Raw genomic sequence first — 1,681 nt, forward strand, 5'->3', positions numbered from 1 at the left:
CATCCATCTGAGTCTCTCCCCATCCTGAATTCTGAGAGCTATAATTACCCTATTTGTTAAGTCACTTGGTACCCTTGCTCTCTACTGTGGGTTAAATGGTACCCCACCTCCCAAAAGATATGTTCATGCCATAACCCCTAGATTCTGTAAATATGCCCTTATTTGGAAAAAGGGTCTTTGCCAATATAGCTAATTTAAAGACCTGGAGATGAGATCATCCTGGATTACCTGGTTTGTCTTAAACCCAAATGAAAAGTGTCCTTATAAGATACAGAAGGCAGAGACAAAAGAGGAAAAAATGGAGGCAGAGATCCAAGTGATGTAGACACAAAACAAGGAGTGCCTGGAGCCACCAGAAGCTGGAAAAGGAAGGAAAGATTTTCTCCAAGAGCCTTTGGAAGGAGTGTAGCCTTGCTGATACCTTGATCTTGTACTTATGGCCTCCGGAATGATGAGAGAATAAATTTCTGTTATTTTAATTCACCAAGTTTGTGGTAAGTTGTTATGGCAGCCACAAGAAACTACTGCTCTTCTTATCTATTCTGCCAGCTCTTTAAAATCAGGATTCTTTGTATGGGGTCTGTCCTCTGTTTGTGGAAATGTGACTGTGGCAGATAACAGAACGCCAAGGAACGAGTCGAACTGGCCAGGTTTTAGAATGGCTCACCCCATATTAACTGGCTTGCCTCTAAAATGGGTCATGTGCCTTTTCCTTCACAGTGACTGTGAAGGGCCCATGTGGAAATAGATGGGCAGACTGACGCTAGGGACTCCCATGGCTTCACTGTTGCTCTTTTGTGACCTGTTTCCCTACCAAAGTGTTAGAATAAGGTCCCAGCCCTGTGAATAGAGGACAGTGTCTCCCTGAAAAGGATGGTCATTCTGGGGTTAATCTCTGAGGAAGGGATAAGTCTGGACAGGAAATCATAATTTGGAAGGCTGGCTGGAGGTAGTCTCTCTGGAGTGCAGATTTTGACATAGTGGCCTTCTTTCTGTTTCCCCAAATTACCATATTTTTTATTGCTCTATGGCATCTGTATATTACCTCTGGCCGGAACACTCATCCCCCAGCTAATGTCTACCATGAATCTCAGTTCTAAAAAGCAGCCTTGTCTATGGCCATGTCACCCTGAATGCACCTGATTTCGACTGATCTCAGAAGCTAAGCAAGGTTGGGCTTGGTTAGTACTTGGATGGGAGACCACCTAGGAATACCAGGTGTTGTAGGCATTAAAATAACAAACAAACAAACTAACTAATAAGCAGCCTTCTCTGATCATGTGAATGAGGCCAAGACTCCTGTCATGTTACCCTTAGTTACACCCTCCTCAGAAGCATGTATCACCCTTACATCTTGTTCATGTTCTGCTTCATTTGGTGTCACGCTACAGGTTCTGTGGGATGGAATGTGCCCATCTAGGTCACTCTGCTTCCCCTGCAGCAGAGCACCTCCACTCCCAGTTTCAGGTGAGGGAAATAGACCCTAAGGTCACATTCCCTTGTCAGAGGTTATGCTCCAGTGGTCCCTCCCTTCTCCCCAGACTTCGGTATGTCTCATACTTTCAGAGGCCAATTGTGGCCAGACCCACAAGTGAGCAGTGCCCCTGAGGCTTGGAGTTATCCCTCAAAAGTATCCCAAGAGAGTGTGCATCTGTTTCAGGGGTCAAAAGCCAGGGTCATT

General features: G+C 45.3%; 1 pseudogene; it reads left to right on the top strand.

Moving 5' to 3' along the window:
- Positions 1-1,111: 1,111 nt before the first annotated feature.
- LOC118605790 lies at positions 1,112-1,230 on the top strand (annotated as a pseudogene).
- The last annotated feature ends 451 nt before the right edge of the window (positions 1,231-1,681 follow it).

Source organism: Rousettus aegyptiacus, unplaced genomic scaffold (assembly GCF_014176215.1).
Source record: "Rousettus aegyptiacus isolate mRouAeg1 unplaced genomic scaffold, mRouAeg1.p scaffold_m13_p_7, whole genome shotgun sequence".
Taxonomy (NCBI): Eukaryota; Metazoa; Chordata; class Mammalia; order Chiroptera; family Pteropodidae; genus Rousettus; species Rousettus aegyptiacus.